This window comes from Topomyia yanbarensis, chromosome 2, assembly GCF_030247195.1.
Source record: "Topomyia yanbarensis strain Yona2022 chromosome 2, ASM3024719v1, whole genome shotgun sequence".
In the NCBI taxonomy this organism is placed as follows: domain Eukaryota; kingdom Metazoa; phylum Arthropoda; class Insecta; order Diptera; family Culicidae; genus Topomyia; species Topomyia yanbarensis.
In genome coordinates, this window is record NC_080671.1 from 340,920,275 (window position 1) to 340,939,048 (window position 18,774).

Consider the following 18,774-nt stretch of genomic DNA (forward strand, 5'->3'; position numbering starts at 1 on the left):
GCAATAAAATGTCAGAAAAAGTTCCATAAATTTGATGAAAATGTTTGCTAAATAATTTTTCTTGGTCCATAGAAGATGTAAAAATGAACATTAGAAATGATTCATATATCGAACGAAATTATGGTTCATGGATATTTACAAAACGATCCATCAGAAAAGAAAATGTAAAACGACCCATTAATATGTGCTTATGCATTAGAAAAAATAAATTTAATGAATTCATGCGAAATTTTATGGTAAACTTAAAAAATAAGTTGTGCTTAATAATTCTCATAACAATGACAGTGTTTTAACAAGTGAGCTTATACTGGGAGTTAGTGTGATGCGGCTTGGCCGCATATCCGAGGCCAATGATCCGAAGCGGCGCAAAGCCGCTGAGGATCCGTTAGACGAGGCATTGATTAACCCGTAGCTGGAATTGCAGGCAAACCTGTGGTCATCTCGTTTACCCGGTTTACTTAAACATAGGGGCTATAGCTAGTTAAAAGCCGACTGAGCGGCAGCGAAGTCGGACAGTGCACAAGAAAGCGATGTGGCGTAGCCACATTAGTCAGTGTTCGTGTATAAAGTGTCCGTTTTCGCTTCAGATAGTTATTCAGATAGTATTTGCGACTCATGCCAGCCTGTATAGGTGGTCTAATAACACTCAGCGCTCTAATATCATAAATACCCTGACGTTTAAAGAATTGCCATAATGATTTGAGGTTAGCTAAGGTCAGTTAGCTGACTAGTTGGGTACGGAAGCTGAAGTTTAACTATAATGTATGCATTGTTTGTTGTAGTTTGACATTACAACCAAATGTAATAAACTTTATTATTAGTTCAAATAGCAAAAATTTCGCATGAATTCATTAAATTTAATTTTCTGGTGCATAAGCACATATTAATGGACCGTTTAACATTTTATTTTCTTATGGATCGTTTTGTAAATATCCATGAACCATAATTTAACGTTCGATATATGAATCATTTCTAATGTTCATTTTTACATCTTCTATGGACCAAGAAAAATTATTTAGCAAACATTTTCATCAAATTTATGGAACTTTTTCTGACATTTTATTGCTCCATTTTGTAATACCACAGACTAACAGACATAACACTCAAAAACAAAGCTTCGCCCGCTTTAACGGTTATTTTAAATATATTTGTAGTTGGGACTGTGGCTACATTTGAAATTATGGCGCCACTGACATATGAACAAGCATATGGGGGATAGACCACTAGTGAAAAATTGTTCCCAAACCTGAGGGGTAACCCACCAGTAATTGAGTGATTGGGACTGTGAATAAAAGGTGGAGCTAGTGTTCTGGGAAAATTGTCGGATCGATGTTTTTTGAGGGAATTCCCTCATAGTGTTATGTCTGTTAGTCTGTGGTAATACCGTGGAGCACTTTTGTCGATATTATGGAACATATCGACGTGTTTTAATGTACATTGTTAATATTCTATGGATCAATGTCAGTTAATTTATGGCGCAAAATGTATCATTTTATGGAACATTTCCAATATTTTTATGGGGCATTGGTTCATTTTAATTGCTCTTTTATTACTATTTTAGTGCTCTTTTGCGATTATTTTATGGTTCAATTTTACATAATCTATGGATCAAATCACCCTTTTTTATGGATCATTCACACTTTTTTATGGATTTTCAGTATTGTTTTATGGAACATTGACAACTTTTTTATGGATCGTTTTTCAATTTTTTATGGATCATTTTTGTTGTTTTAGCGGCGCAAACTTAGGGCTGCCTATGAGTGAGTTTGTTTTAGCCATGACCACAAGCAAGTCACTTGGAGCTTCAATCGTTGAGAATACCTGTAAAACTTGTCGCCAAACATTCTTCGCAGAGGTTCCAGTTCGTAGATTTGGGATTACGATATGGAACGATATTTGAAGAGACGTTTAAGTGATCAAAGATGAAGTATTTATGATAAAAGAACAAAGGTTCCAGTTCGTTCGGACGAGCTAGGTTGCCAACTCATACGCAATACTGTAGGAGTAGAAAGTTACATCTAACATCATTTATTTAGATCAACATCAATTTCATGATAACACTGAATCAACAATTTGCCTCCACAATACTCGATTTGTAGCTGTAGCTCTCCATCGTCGGTTACGCCCAACACTCGCCAAATCACATTCCACCTGGTCCGCCCATCGTGCTCTCTGCGCTCCTCGCCTTCTTGTACCAACCGGATCATTAGCGAACACCATTTTTGCAGGATTGTTGTCCGGCATTCTTGCAACATGCCCTGCCTACCGTATCCTTCCAGCTTTGGCCACCTTTTGGATACTGGGTTCGCCATAGAGTGCAGCGAGCTCGTGGTTCATCCTTCGCCGCCACACACCGTTCTCCTGCACTCCGCCGAAGATCGTTCTTAGCAACCGTCGCTTAAAAACTCCTAGCGCTTGCAGGTCCTCCTCGAGCATGGTCCAAGTCTCGTGCCCGTAGAGAACCACCGGTCTTATAAGTGTTTTGTACATGGTGCATTTGGTGAATCTTTCTTGACCGCAGTTTCTTCTGAAGCCCATAGTAGGCCCGACTTCCACTGATGATGCGTCTTCGGATTTCACGGCTCACGTTATTGTCAGCCGTTAATAAGGATCCTAGGTAGACAAAATCCTTCACTAGCTCGAAGGTATCCCCGTCGATCGTAACGCTGTTTCCTAGCCGGATCCTGTCATTTTCGGTTCCGCCTACCAGCATATACTTTGTTTTGGACGCATTTACCACCAGTCCGACCTTCGCTGCTTCGCGTTTAAGGCAGGTGTACAGGTCTGCTACCGTTCCAAATATTCGGTTTATAATGTCCATGTCGTCCGCAAAGCATACAAATTGGCCGGATTTCGTGAAGATCGTGCCCCGGCTGTTGAGCCCGGCTCGTCGCATCACTCCTTCCAGAACAATGTTGAATAGTAGATACGAGAGTCCATCTAACATCTAACACCTCTTTCCTATCTGATTATGCAAATCTGGGGCTATTACCTCTATATAGTATATGGCTTATAATTGCATATAGTGAACCCCGAAATGGGTATTAGGGGCATGACCATCATTCGAATCCCACGATTTGCGAAGAAACAAACTTCCACTGTGCGAGACCCACGACACTCCGTACACGACTGGCATATTTTGGTACTGCCGACCATGCAGTCCTCGGCATGGAGAAAAACCTTGACTTGAAGACAAGTTTTGTTGAAATACAGTTTAACGTGTAATGACCGTCTTCTGTAAATTTCGTGAAATTTCCTTTTATAGTTTGGTAAATTTAGTGAGATTTCTGTCCATGAGTTAACAAAACTAAAAAAATAGCCAAGCAAACGTAAGAAAACTCAGCTCACTCTTCGTTAGAATTCAAAATTATCCCTTTGCAAACTTAAAAAAGACTCGGGGCAGTGCACGCCACGGTTTCGAGAGTAACTGATATTAACCGCCAAAGATTACAAAAACGGCAAACAAAAAATAAATCGAATTTGACAAGGATTTTTCGGGTCCGGCAAGCAATCTGCAGTTGCGGCAAACGAAATCAGATTTATGTCACAACCGGGATTATGAAGCAGGGCAGGGAGCCTACCACAAAAAATATCTTCAAAAACGTGGGCTGTCTCTTTTAGAGAAGACTAGTTTTTGTTTTTTCATTGTTTTAATACTGTGGCGTTATGCAAAATCAGTTCTAGAGTTGTATAAAGTCATCAAGATAAATTCTGTGCTCAAAGACTGCCCGGCATTTTTGTAAATCGAAAGATATTGGGCAATTAGGAAGCAGCCACTAAAAGATCAGATTTCATAACACTATAACAATCTATGAAAACGAATTAAAACATTCAATAAAATTGAGCTTTTAAAACTATATCTTAATAACGACCTCAACACGAAAATGTCTTTAAACGAATGAATTTAAAAAAAAATCTATAATTTTAAACTACGGGATAACAAAAGTGTTATTCTTAACATATTGAACCTGAGTAGTACCACGTTCCTGATGTGACAGAATTGCACACAATGTGGCATTGGAAAAACTACATTTTGTTTTTCAACAATCATTCCACTTCGCTTAATTCCTTTCAGATGATTTTGAATCAGCATAATCCATTTTCGAGCCTCGCGTTTCTTTCTGCAAAATAAGGAATTAAGATTCTTTCGCTGGTGGAGTGCCTGTCGCCGTAATTTATCTTTGCGTTTGACAATAATCCGGTATAACTAAAACTGAAATCAGCAACTCAGGAATAGTCTACTTGTTATTGATCTATTAATCCAAGAATGCCCATCAAAATATTTTTCGAAATAAATAAAGATTTGACTGCTCTTTTCTTTTGAAGCACCAGCAGTGCAGACAGCTAGCATGATTTTGAGCGCCCATCCTCTGGCCTCTGGCTCAGGCCCAGTGTGCCGTACATACGGTACAGAGGACGATAAACTGTTATTAACCTACTTTATATGTGTTTTTCTACCATTTAATTCCATTAACATAGTGGAATTGAATGGTAGAAAAACATATATAAAGTACGTTCATTCCGCTAAGACCTCCGTTCGCGTATATATTGTGTTATTAACCTTCTAAGGGAACAACAGCTCACATTTTGCTGATTTGACAAGGTACTTTCGATTAAAAACCACTGAAAATGACACTTTTTGTGGATCCCCAGACTATGTACTTATTTCGTCACACAATGTGCACAGAGGACGAAATATACTGATGGAAAATCGTGCAGAATTAACACATCAGTCGAAGAAATGTTAATCACTTTTGTAAAAGATCCTTATTGCCATTTAAAAAGAACATCGGTAGCATTCAGCCATGCATCGAGTATAAATAGGTGACCAAATTTTTTATGTCTCTTACTTCGTAATCTGAAAGCTTTCACTTCGCGTCGGGCTCTTTAACCGTGCCTAAATAAGCTCTTCTACAGACGATCCAGTTGATGCTAAATGGATCTAGAGCAAGATTCGTGATCCAAAATCGAACTTTCCATCATTCAAATTGTACTCAGTCTTCTTTCGGATTATAGATAATCCGCTTAGTTATCTAAAGAATTCGAACGAACTGACGCAGAAATATGTTATGATAAAGTTTTTCTAGATAAGTTCAAAATTGGGTCAATAGGCCATATGCTGCTTTTAGTCTTTTTGGATGCAGCTGACGTGAAAGATACGTAATCGAACTTTTTTATCACGTTTTGGTACGTAAATTACAAATAAAAGCTTTTTTTAATATAATTTATAGGAGCACTCCTTCCATTCATCCACGTGGATGAAGTAATATCGATAATGTCAAACAAGAATGTATTTACATTTTTGTAGAAAATAAATAAAAAATTGTGCTGAAACTTTAAGGACTAGACGTATACATTGTTATATTTAGAAATTGGCGCTTTGTTTATTTCTACAATAAAAATATTCTTTATTCTTCTTTAAATAACCCTATTATGACAGCCTGCCAACCAACGACATTAGCGACAAGTAATTTGTAAAGGACTACCGCGTTTACATGCCCACATACAAAGTGGAGATCGACGGTGTGGTCACCGATTCGAATATGTCATGTGTGGATCTACTGACGCAAGAAGTTTGCTATTTCAAGGACTCCTTTCTCCAGTGAACGAAAATTTTGAATAGAAATTACACAGGACGGGAAAATTTTTTAAGACCATTCAAACTCGTATCGGTTGATCTTTGGTGGGACTGCTTTGCCTAATTACCTCTTGTTCGACAAAAATTCTCTACTTATTAGGGTCATTGTGCTTCCAGTAACACGAAAAATAAAAAATGGCACAACATTTCAACCAGAGATTCAATTAGGGCAGCGCTGTTTGGGTCTAACTTGAGAACCGGCAGCTTTGTGTTATTTCATTTTCAGTCTGCTTCCTCACCTCGTATATATCAGAAGTCAAAAAGCACATCACTTACGAACAGCATACAAACAAAAAATACAACCCGCGCCCAACTGCGGGTGGAATAAGTGAACCATATATATACATATACAGCTACATCATACGACGCAAGTAGTACTAATAACGTTCAGACAAGCGAGGGAGAAGGCGGATGGAATGATCATCAAGCGGCAGAGGGTAAACCTGACCATTCTCTCAACACCAAGAAAGAAAATTAACACAAGAAGCAGAAAGCAGTACGCCCAGAATATTCGACATAAATAATATTCGATCATTTTTTGTTTCACCTATTTTGAATTGTATTTTTGAAATATATATATTATATACAAACGAAAAAAGATTCAGTTTTACATCTGTTTCAAATTCATATTTTTGTATTGTTAAGCACCGTTCACAAGAAAGATTTAACTGTGTTCTTCACCATCTTTTCAAAGCATACATACTGTGCGAACTTTAAGGCAAAACACTTTTCCTTTAGAGGAGATCTGAACCCGTGCCGCAACAAAAAAAAACAGCGCTGGAGATTTTACATTCCCGAGAACCATACAGCATTGGGAGCAATCTTACCACAAGTACAGATTCAGGCAAAGAAGAAAAAATATAGTTCTGTATAATTTTTACTCATTAGTTAATAATTTTTTATAAGTTTTAAACGTCATTTTCAAACCAAAACTTTCACTGATTTTCATCAAAAGTTATCTGTAATTCGATATAAGCAAAAAAGTGTAATAACGGGATATTTGAAAGTAGATCGCGATCGGTGGTCCGGCGAAACTTTACCTTAGAGGTTAGAGGTAGGTGCAGCCCGCGGTGGCTATGACTCGATATGAGGATAGACTAAGTTGTGGCTTTATTTGAAAGTACATATCAAATATACTCTTGACTTTTGTTCCTACTACCCAATTCTCAAATGAATATTGATATCGGACTAGCTCGCGCTTTTAGCAATACTCCTGCGGCCGGCTGTTTGGAGTTCAAATTGCTGTAGTTTAGGGAAAAGCTAAATCACTCTTGATGGCCGGCTATCCAGAGTTTAAATACAAGAAAAATCATAACTAAATATCTTTTTGCTCTGAGTATACGTGTACTCGGAGATTAACCATCCCACCGCATAAAACATATTCATTTTGTGGTCGCATTGCCTGCTTGTGGCGAATCCTAGACCTGTACCTGTCCTTCAATCCAACTCCGTAATACCTACGGAAGCGTCGCTGAGTCGGGGGCCTTCCTTAAGTAGGTATTACATCAACATTTCCTACCCTATCCTAAGTATCGGTGAAGATGGTCGTGGCCGGCAATAACGATTCTCATGCTATTGGTTTACTGAACTCATAAGAGATAAAGTTCATTCCCGATCATTTATCTCACAAGCAAGATGAGTTGAGCTACCTATAGGCAACATGATAATCGTTAGTATGCAATCTACGAATAGCACCGTGCTTCGCAACCCAACGCATAAGCAAAAAAGTGTAATAACGTGCTACAAGATTAACGTATTACGTATTGCACAATGTTCATTTCAAAATCAAAATTCAGCCATCCAATTTTTTTTTCTAGATCTGCCCCTAGCATCAAAGCGGTTGCATTATTTATCATTTTATGTAAGAAAAAGTTCAACTACGTAACTTTAATATCATCTGCATCGGAATAAAACAAAAAAAAACATAGTTTAATGGCCCAATTGCTACAACGAACTGTAATGATGACGACTTCATAAAACTTTACTCTGCAACTAAATAATGACTAATGAGCGATATACGTCTGTCTGTAAAACTCTCTAGTACGTATAGGAACACTCGATTTTCATTAAACAACTTCACTTCCAGCACACCGCAGTACCATGTGTTTGTGATATCAGACGGCTAGAATGATGTAAACGGAACAACAGTGGCCGACAACGAAAATGACCAAGAACAAAATGCTATAAACCTACACACGAAGAACCCTTTGGGGTACTATCATCCGTCCACCTTACCTGCCCGGTCGTTTTGTCTCGCTTGTAGGATAAACCCCTTTTCCGGAAGGCGGAAAGTATGAGGCAATTCAGTCCCCGCGCGTCGTCGTAAGTTCTACCCCAGTAAGCAGCAGCGGGGAGGTTCCGCTGCCGTAGCCGAAGCCAAATCTAATTACACTGGCATTGGCTTATAGGCGATCGGTCGGTCGGTTGGTCGGTCGTAGCGTGAAACAAACAGTGCCTTTTGTTATTTATTGAAACGCCCGGGATCGATCCAAGCTTAGTCAGTGGCTGATCGACGGTAGATTCGGTTGTATATCCTAGCTCTCGTCTCAAGAGAAGATCCTTCCCACCGCCCGGTAATACTATCTAAGCGTCCCTCTCTACACATAGGCTGTACGGTGGACGGTAGCCGTAAATTTGCCGGTTTTTTTTTGAGCAACGGAGTCAAGACGTAACCGACTCAGGTGTGATCATTAAGGTGAATATTATTTCATTTAGGCCGAATTGCCAGAAATTGAAAGTGATAAAATACGCGCGAGGAAGAAGAGTGCAATTCTGTGAGAACAATTCGTGATCAAGTTTATTATATAGCGTATCGATCGCTTTGGCGTATTATCAATTTGTTGGAGTGTAGTGTTTGACTAAAAGTGCAAAAGAGAGATAGTAACAACCTGTTGGAATTGGAGATCAAAGGTGAATAATTGTTTACGTCTATTTAATAATAAGCTTGTGCAGCGAATAATTGACTGTAGCCTTTTGGAATGTAAGGGTAAATCTGATATATGAACACTGGCTTGGTTATTCGTGAGGATAAATCGATGCATGGTGAGTCGCTGGTACAGGTTCGGGACAAATTCGTAGCAGCTCTATGGAGAAGCGCTAGCATTATCGAAAGCTTCACTTTATTAAAACCCATGGACATTATTGTTGTGAAGAAGCCTCAAGTATAAACATAAGCATTAAAATATTTTTTATCGCTCAATTTTGAGCTCTTGTCGTTGAATGCATTATTAACAAAACGATATAGCCCTTGAATAAACTAATACTAATATTTTCAAGTATTTTCGCAATGTTATCATTGTTCGAATAATTATAATACGTAAGAAAGGTTTCTCTTACCGAATTCAATTTAAGTTTCTCTCACTGAATTCAATTTTAGACAATTGATTGTTTTCGCTAAATATATGATATTGTTTAGAGAACTGTTGTCTGTTTCAAATGTATCAAATGTTTACAGTGGCAACATTGTCTATTTTTTCCTGTGATACCATCAATCTCGAATGGTATTCTTTGAATCCGGCCTGATTACACTAGTTTATAAAATAGTTGCGAGAAAAAGTATCTGAAAGCTCATTTTGTTAAATAGTGTAATATTATATTTCCTAGTCCTCTATTGTTCGTGTGATACTTTCCTCTTTATACCCTATTATTGACACTATTTGTTGATTTTTTCGCTGGTATCAAGTTAATACTAAAGTCACTAATTATTTGCTAAACAAACTAAGATTTAATCGCGTTCTGTTAAAAAACAGTTCGGCCAATCTCTGGTCTGACAATCTTTGGAAGATCTGTTCTCTTCACTGTTATTGAAAATATACACTTTTTTAATTTCTGCTCCATTTTTGCGACAGTTTTCTCAAATTCGCGAATAACTTGCGATGAATTCGGAAAAATCACATTTTCACATAACGAAAACAAGACCGTGAACAAAAATTTTGTCTTCTACTTTTTCACACCAACAACCAACGCTTATTTGCTCATTTCTGTGTGAAATTCAGCTATATTATCACTATTTTTTCTATCCGCTGCTTTACGAACATTACTCGTAATTCAAATATTAATTCGTGATTTTGTTCATAGATTTATGAACCTTGTTTACGGACCGAACCTTGTTTACGGACCGAACCTTGTTTTCGGACCGACCATTACAACTGATTCATTAATTCGATACATTTTTATTATATTCAGGTTTTCGTGTATGTGGGACACTTTACAAAAGCAAAACAGTCTTGTTATTTTCTGGTTAACTTTTTTACATAATCAATATTCTTATTTACGTATCGATTCCTGCCTCGTGATGCTTCAAAATTCGTACACGAACAATATTAGTCAAAACCTAAAACAGGCTCCCATTTCCATGATATAGTTCATATAGCTTGCGATTTTAATCATGATTTTAAAACTTTTGCGTGAACAATTCCACAGAATTCAGTATGCTTCGTAAACTGATCCTTGATTTATGGTCTATTGGTTATTATTTATTTCACGTGCTCATAAATTAGACAAAATCACCAATCATTTTCACTTGTTCAAACAACTCAGTCCATGGTTTTTTTATAATTTCACGTGAATTATTACTAAATTTTTTAAATATTATTCATGGATCCAATGATGCTCCGTGAACTTGTTCTTGCTTCATAGTATTTTGATAACGATCTGAAAATTGTACTTGCGAAAAAAAACTCACAAACCAATTAGATACCTTGATCGATTTTACGATCTTATCATAAATTATCAGGCATTGTAATTCTCTCTCACTCACGCGAGAAGAAGCTTATCCGATGTCCAACTTTTCCTAGGTAAGATGAGTCGCAAAATTCTCCGTCCCCACAAATAGCGTGAGAATAATTTTCCGTATAAAATTTATTTGACGTTTTCCTTCTCACCAGAGAAGTTGATAAAATTTTAATTTCTTGGAAATCAATAAAAACTTCAAAAAATGCACTTAAATACAAAGAAAAGCGGCAAAGAAATATGATAGACTTGTTTTTTCGTGTTTTGGGATAACGGCAGGAAAGCAGCGAGCGAAAAAAGGATACCGTGATAAACTCATTCACTCATTCTCCGGCTGTTTTATTTATCCGGAGAAATAACACGTTGGAGAAGTTGTGTGAGTGCCAATAAAGTTTCGTGTGAAAATGTGAGTTTTTATTGTCGCAGTAGTAAACTATCCGGGCGCATTTACTCATATGAGCGATAAATGCAATGCCTGTAAATTATATATTTCTAAAATTTGCATGTCAACTATTTTACGAAGCTCGTAATATTCCATGTTCCTGCCTCATGAATTCATTCTCTTCTCATAGTATATTAGTTACGATTCACCATTCGTACTCGTAAAATAAATCCCAAAACTTTAAAATACGTTTTCACTTTTATGACACAGTGCAAATAGTATGCAATTTTGTCTATGGTCCTAGTATTTTCACTTGAACTCTTTCACAAAACTTGATTTTTGGATCCTTTTTTACGTCGTGAACGATTCACATTTCAAAGTTCACAATTTTCCTTTTGTGATCGTGAATAATTTCACAAATTTCGAAGAGATGTCTACATCTTTTCACGTTCATGCAACTCTGCTCATTACATTTTTGAACTGGCCAATAATGATTCCATAACTAATATTCTAAATTTTATGAAATTGTTCACAAAATTTAGAATATTAGTCATGGCATCATTATTGTCCACACTCTTCACACTCTATTTCACACTCATAACAATACAACAAGGAAGGAGCAATGTGAGTGACTAGTGAACGGACAAGTAGAGAAGGCACAAACAGATTAAGGATTGGGGATGATGGAGAAGCTGAGTGGATCCACTCACACTAGATTACTTACGCTATTCAAAAGCTGAAAATAGAAAAGCCTGTAGGGAGGAACAGCGTTCAGGTCGAAGTTCTTAAAGTTTGGTAGTGATCTGCTGTACGAAGCAATCCACTGTGTGATTATAATGATTTGGATGGAAGAAGAATTAGCAGTGTACTACCGGCTTAAGATTATTCTATTGATGCCAAGATGGTCGCTGGTATATTGTATCGATACAATTAATACAAATCTATCGTATAGGTGCGACAGTGAAAAGGACAAATCAAAATCTACGCTTTTGGAAAGCTTGAAGCAATATGCTACATTTACTGTATAATACAACATTTATAACAAAATTTAATTGGGATTCTTAGATAGGATGTGTGGAAAGTTTCTCCGAACCTAACGTCCATAATCAGTTTTCGTAAAACAATAACCATAAAGATGAAATTTATAGATGTATTTATGTTCTGCAGCACAAAAACACTGCAATGTGCAGAACGACCGCACAAAGAGAAACTTGAAAACGAAAAAGAGAAAAATCTGTTCACCAAGAGCTGCACAATTTCGTTCAAAGAGTCACCTTGAAGAGCCACTTTTTCGTGCCTCCCATCACTGGCAAGCAGGTAGGAAGGCGAATCAAACTACAATTCAGATAAAGTTTGATCGGAAGAACATTTTTAAAATGTTTTTTGGTTGCCTTCTCTGCTTATGTGCGCGTGGGACCAAGATTCACACTAAAGAGCCTCTTCATTTCTACACTTTGAGCTGTGCAACCATGGAGTAGAATGCACGTATGGGAGCAGCACCCATCGGAATGAAGAGGTTTATTGTCAAAGAGAAGAGCGGTGGTTTGCATGAAAAGTGCAAAGAGCGATTTTCATTCTTCTCTTTATTTGCTCTGAGGTGCATTACATCCCTGAGACAAAATAGTTTATTTTTGATTAAAATAAGACTGCATGGCGAACAAGAGCGAGTAAGAGGTGAACCGAATATATTCTAATTTTGCATGCTTAGTAGTTTAAAATTTAAAATGCACAGAAACGGTAGAAAACCACTCAGCCTTTGAGTCGTACAGGGATTCCTTATCTATTTTGATTATAGAGGTTTTGACCTTGAGGTCATTCTCACCTCTTTTTTTCAGGATAGAAAAATCTGTTAAGAAAAATTCTAATCCTATATGTGGGGTAGGGAATCGAACCCTGGTGAGGTGCGTCCAAGGTATTCGATTTACCAACTAAGCTATCCTCATCCCCAGAAAGATTCTCGAAAATTAGATGTCTGTCAATAGAAAAATTGAGAGTTTTAACGGTTCGTGTTATCAACAAATAATTATGAATCCATCATCCGCAACAAACTTTAGTTAAAAAAATATTTGTCCCATCCATTTGAATATTTCAACCAAACCGCAAAACTGCCCCAAATCATTTTCCAAATACCAACAATGCGAACCTGGACCCTATCATGTAACCGCAGAGGTCGTCTGACAGTTCATTATAAACTATCTCCGACCAAAGGTATTCTGTTACATCATTCTCATCTCTTGATCATACCTTTTTTATTGATCTCCGACGTTCGACCCCTCTTTTCAAGGCCATTCTCGTTCGTGATTTGTATCGCCGCACGTACCGACGACGTGTTTATGTATTATAATTACTAGCAAAGCCCTGCAATGAATGGGAGTAAATTACATTGGGATCCGGAGAAAAAAATGCATGTAAATCAACAACATAATGATTATTACCGTAGAAAGTCTCACGGTGGCAAGGTGACAGGTTGTTTACTTCGTCTTGCTTTCTCTCGTGTAGAATGAAGAATACAATCCCGCTGTGGAATGTTAGGTGAAGAGTGTCGGTTCCGTTGCAGCCAGCGATACACCAGAGTCAAACAGTGATCCATTTAAAAATTCTTTTCGCGTATTATGTTGGTGATTGTAACACTCTCTGTTCTTGGTTTCTATCTGAGTATTTTGGTTCTATGTAAATTAAGTATAACAAATGAAGAATTCCACGAAGACCCGTCCGAAAATATTTAAATTCTTATGAAACTTTACACGTTTGACCGGCATGGAAGACCAAACATTTTTCACAATCAGTAAGATTATTTTGGCGCAAGAGTAATTTCAAAAATATTTTGTTCGATGCTGTATTTTCTACAGCAAAACTTTCTGAGAATGAGAATTGAGAATTGTTTTCGTATAGCTTAACAATATCGCCTTGATGTCAAAGAGAAAGTTACAGGAAATGTTATTGGCCTTCTGAAAAACTTATTGTTTTTGATTGAGAAATGCGAATAACTTCTGAAAAAGTCGTAATAAAACAAACATATCGTGCTAAAAAAATTTAAAATATCTCAAGAACTACCACATTTCAGAAATTTTTTGTTACCAGTATTTTGATTTAAAATGGCGTTTAGAATCATATTCAAAAAGAAAATTGTATTTTTGACTGCAAATAATATGAATTATAAAAATATGTCAAAAGTTGTTGTTAGGAAAACTTTTTTTTTATTGAAAGCTTCTCCATGATCCAAATACACTGAAGAAGTTTCTTTTACGACTTTAAAACGATAAACATTAGATTTTTGACATTGTATGATGGAGTAACGCGAATAACTTTTGAAAAGGGCATAGTCAGTCGAATTAGCTGATTTTGTTGGTACAAAATTCCAAATATCTCCAAAAATTTTGTATGTAGGAAGATTTTTGTTAAATGCATTTCGATTTAAAATTATGCTTAGAATTATATTCTGTAATAAAATTACAGTTTTGTATGTCAATTAGCATGAAATTTAAAAACATGTATGAAGTTATTGTTAGAAAAACTTTTTTACCGATAAGTTCTACATCATACAATCAGTATCATAATGTTTCTTTTCTCTTTAGGTTTTTGTTGACAAAATATTAAAAAATTAGAAAAAAATTTTTTTGCTATTTAAATTTTTAACACAAATTTTTGTTTTTGTGAAAAATGACATAGCATTTTTTCCAGTGTATATTTTTTTCGTACAGAAAGATTCATCCCCTGCAACTCGCTCTGAGTATTTTTTGCTGTATAAAATACAGTAATCGCACAAAAAAATTGAAATTAATGCACGTAGAAATGTCTAAACATAAACCGAACACAACTTCAAAGTTTCGTTCGAATCGACGATGGTCATATTTTGTGGTCGGCCGGTTTCTTATCGCTCAAATCAACTTTATGTCTTCTCTCTGGAGAAGCAGATAGGCAAGCTGGAAATGTAAACCAAAGCAATTTGTATATAAGGTAGTGTGTAACTGCTGAGGAATATAAGGTGAAGTATCTATATAAGCTAGAAGAGCTTTAAACATATTGCGATTTGCATGGTCATCGGTATTAGTTTGGTCAGCGGTTCTGACAGCATAAGTCACTTTACGCTTGTCTGGACATGCCCCAGACTCAGGTGATTCGCATTTAATGCCGACTTTTGCGTGTAGAAGACAAAAGGTTAAAACGCAGGAAAACTCTAAGCTTGCTCATATGACCCTATGCCATTCTTTTCTAAACTTTGTGTAAAATTATATCAAAATTGGTTTAAAAAAGCATGTGTATTAGTGGAATGATTTACTTTTAAATCTATTTTCATGCTCCAAATAACTGCATGAAAACAAATGTAAAATAACAAATGTAGCTGAGGAGGAAAAAAATCAACATGAAGTCGGAAGCAATTGTGGTAACGTGGTCTAGAAAATTTCACCACCGGTGATCTCTCCGTCGGAGTGCTTAAGAGCTAAATGGCTCACGAAGATGGACATCGATATTGGGAGAAATTCCGCCATTAGGAAACTCTCAGCGCCAGCTAAGAGATAAATAGGATCGAGAAATGTGTAGAAGGGTAAGAAACAATGCGAATGTATTGTAAAAAGATGTAAATCATTATGTTCAGCACCACTAAACCTTTTCAAATACCGATATCTCAAAATGAAGCAAATAAAACTGATTGCTTCTTTTAACATTCGAAAGAGCTCAACTGATAGTATATTTCAAAAAAATATCTCAGCACAATTGGTGTTTCCTTCTCAAGAGGGTATGATAATAATAATTCCCTTGTTCTGATGCAACAGCGCAGCGGCGAATAACCATGTTCGCACTTTTATAGATCTTTCATAGTTGGTGACATATATGAGTAAATAATTTCTGAGATTTTTTGGGTAACTCATTTTATTGTACTTTGGATATTTTGAATACTAATACTGTTGGTAGCATCGATAGTAAAACGAGATATAAGATAAATAAGTGATTTTAAGGGATAACATTATGATGGAAGATAAAGGTTAGAAATTGTATTTTTGATGATTTGATTTTTTATCGTGTCTAGCTAGTCCTATTGGTAAGCAACGAGCAATTTTTACGAGTGTGGTTGGAACTCATTATGTTTTAGATAGCTGTTGCCAAAATGTTACACAAATCGTACACAACTTGCTCATTTCCATTTTTGGGAATTTTTAAACTCAAATTTAAAAGGTATCATTTTTCTTAAAATCAAAGCATATTATAAAAATAATTATAAAATTATTATAAAATGATAAATTATAAAAAAATAAATAAATTATAAATTTTAAAATAAATATTTTCATTGGTGTGGTGTGAAATATTTGTATTTAATTTGAAGCGCATAACACAAACTGGATTGACTATTTTAAAAATGCAAACTTTATTGCATTTAAATTCTACAGAGTGCAATTGTTATAACAACGGTCTCACCACACTGGTAGGTAGATTCAGACACTTTTCATTTTGCTACTTTAATATGAATCCTTAGAGTTCTAGCGAGTATCCTTATCGTCAAACATTGGTATCAAATAGCTTATATTTAGTTAGAAAATTTACCTGTTGGAAGGATTTATTTACTATAAAATTAGTTAGACTCCGTAATGCATCAACAACTTATTACAGCAAGGGCCATTCTAATAGCAATACATAAAATTATATACTCACGTGAAATGAGTAATTTTGTGGCTGCCATTTATTATTTGGTGCTTTATGACACAGTAACTCGAACACACTTAATGGCAGTTGTCGTTTTAATTATCACGTTTGTGTAATCAATTAAAAACTATTCCTTTCTGTTTTTGCCCTGACAGCTTATCCGTAAAATGGGGCAATTTAATTATCCTCGTAGCTAATATTTATCAGTCTTTAACTTGTTAGTTACATGGCTATGAGTTTATATTGCCATACAGTCATGACCTGTCTTTATCAACCAGCCAAACTTTTTATCTCGTTTGATCATTGAAATTCAGAGCAATATTTGCGAAAGTCTCCAAACAATTAGTACCGAATTTTATGATACTATTTTTTAAAGTTGGGCATTTTACATGAAGTTGTTATCACAACATTATATAACTACAGTGGCTAATTGTTGAAGCTGCTTCAACATCTATGACGTTATAATGTTTTTATTTCTGGTCTACAAAATTAAAATTTGAAATCCAAAACATGTAGGGTAGACCATATTTTATTCATCTCATTAGTCAGGATGTCACACTATTTCATTGATAACTTGGCTAACTATCACTGGATTGCACTTAAATAGGTTTTAACATCTTTGCCTCGTTCCTAAGAAGTAATACAATGAAAAATCTGGCCTGGAAAATGTAAAATACTCGCGTTTTAGTGGAATACAACGCACCCTTATTCATCCTACCATTTAAGCTAATGTGTTGAATAGAGATAGCAGACACTGCTCTAACTAATCTGTCCAAATGGGTGGGAATAACGGAGGCGCTAAGATTAATTAGGGCATAGTAATTAGTTACCCTAACTTCAAAATAAAAAAAAATAAAAATGCAGAATCTAGTCAGTTAATACTTTGCAATTTATTCCAGTTCAGTTCAATTTCTGGCCTCGAGAGTAAAGGACTCCCTTAAGATACAAGCTTTATCAGTTCATCAATTTATTTTAATAATTTATCAGCTCACAAAAAATTAAAAAGAAGCAATTCTTTAAAAGCTAAATACTGACTATAGCTTAAAAATATATGGACCAATTAACCAAACAAATTACTTCGGCAATATTGTTGATCTTGTAGGTTTACATTTACATGCATTCGGAAGCGATAAAGAACAGGTCGTCACTGTACTAACGTCGTATATCAGCTGACCTTGTTCTGCATAACCGCGCAGGTTTCCGCATTTTCGACACATTTTACCGTTTTTTTTTTGGGCGACCGGATGCACTCGTGCGAAGCCACTTAACGTTCTGTGTGTTTTGAGTCGAATTTTCGCGCCTTCGTTTTGCTTCTCATTAATTACTATATTCTACACAGTTATGCCACTTGTACTCACCTTTCTAAATCGCATTCATATGTAAACTGTAACTGGAAAAAAAAATTCAATAGGACATAAGTGACAATGGCAGATTTTCTTTGTTTACTTTTTCTTCTAACTATGTATTTAATGTTTATCCCTTAACACTTTCCATAGTGTGCTAATCAATATCGTCGTCATTCATCATGTATTAGAAAATTAGTGAAAAGTTTTACTGTAACGCAGTAATAATCGAAAGAGAAAGTAAACAAAAAGAGGCACTATGCTACTTAGGCCCTATTGAAGCATGTTCGTTGGACGACTTTTAGCACAAATAGATACTTCTTAAGAAAGCGATGTTTCAAGATCATTAGTGACTTGCGTTGGTACAACGTTGGCCGTCTTTTGTGGGAAATAGGAAGCAGAATATTTTGGCTCGATTGGTACTATCCCCATGTTATTCTGAGGTTTTTGCCTTGTCGTGTCCTCTCGTCACTTTCCTGATCTCTTCCCATCAAGGAAAGTGAAAGAAAAAAGTAGAAAAATGAAAAATCAGAAACCAGATCGCAAAAAAATAAACAGCCTGAATAAATCATTCCTGAAGAAATAATGATCCCTGCTGATCAAGCCTATAGCTCTAGCTCCTTACTCTTAATGATATGAGGTTCCGTAATCGGGTTCACAAAGATCATATGAATAATTCTCGACACGCTATGTGATAATTAAGTTTACAAAGTTTACAATAGACAGCAGCACTGACTCGGCACTCCAACAAAAAACCGTCAGTATAACGAACTACATATTCGTCAAGATGTCCCATATAGCCAGTCAGTCATTCCATGCTTCAAAAGGAAAACTATATGTAAGTGTAAGGTCACTGGGAGTTCGTATATACTCATGCCAAATAATCATTTAGAACCACAGTCTTGTGTGGCTAGTTGCACGATCTATTGGGTTACTGTACCAGAGCCAAGTAACCTTAAGACGGTATGCACAAAAAGCGTTTCTTATTCCAGACACACATATCTTGGTTTCATGTTCAAAGAGAAAGCCTCTAGAGCAGC

At 36.1% G+C, this 18,774-nt stretch overlaps 1 protein-coding gene across 1 annotated transcript in view; it reads left to right on the forward strand.

Annotated features, from left to right (window-relative positions):
* The first annotated feature begins 8,061 nt into the window (after nucleotides 1-8,061).
* LOC131684080 (putative metabolite transport protein HI_1104) overlaps nucleotides 8,062-18,774 on the forward strand; it is a 53,571-nt gene continuing 42,858 nt past the window's right edge. The window contains exon 1 of the mRNA XM_058966623.1: nucleotides 8,062-8,548. The gene's annotated coding sequence lies outside the window, so the exon portion shown is untranslated. The remainder of the gene's footprint in view (nucleotides 8,549-18,774) is intronic.